We start from the raw sequence: 413 nt of genomic DNA, 5'->3' as shown, positions 1-413 counted from the left end.
CAATCAAGTGTTTTCTGTAACTCTCAATCAGACTTCTGCACCTGTTGACAGCTATTTGAATTTTGGCCACTGCTCATCAGCAAAGTGCTCTAATCTGTCTGGGATAGTTTTTTTTTTTTTTTTTAATTACTCTTTTCAACCACAATTCAAAATTAATGTCTTATCTCACTAAGTTATAATTTAGCAAATTTTTATTTATTATTACTTTTTTCAGTTTCTAGTTATTTGAGAGACTATTGTGAATTTTGCCTTTTCTTTAATGGAAGGGTGTGAATACATTTGAGGACGACTGTATACCGCACGTTAGGAGTTGTCACTGTAAATCATCTTAAAGGAATTTAGTCGAGTGTTTTGTTCATTTCTAGCTAACTGAACTCAAAATGTCAAATTTTCTTTTTCAGTCACCGTTAAAA

The sequence above is a fragment of the Stegastes partitus genome, unplaced genomic scaffold (assembly GCF_000690725.1).
Source record: "Stegastes partitus isolate 25-593 unplaced genomic scaffold, Stegastes_partitus-1.0.2 Scaffold56, whole genome shotgun sequence".
NCBI classification, from domain to species: Eukaryota; Metazoa; Chordata; class Actinopteri; family Pomacentridae; genus Stegastes; species Stegastes partitus.
This window is presented reverse-complemented; position numbering follows the sequence as displayed.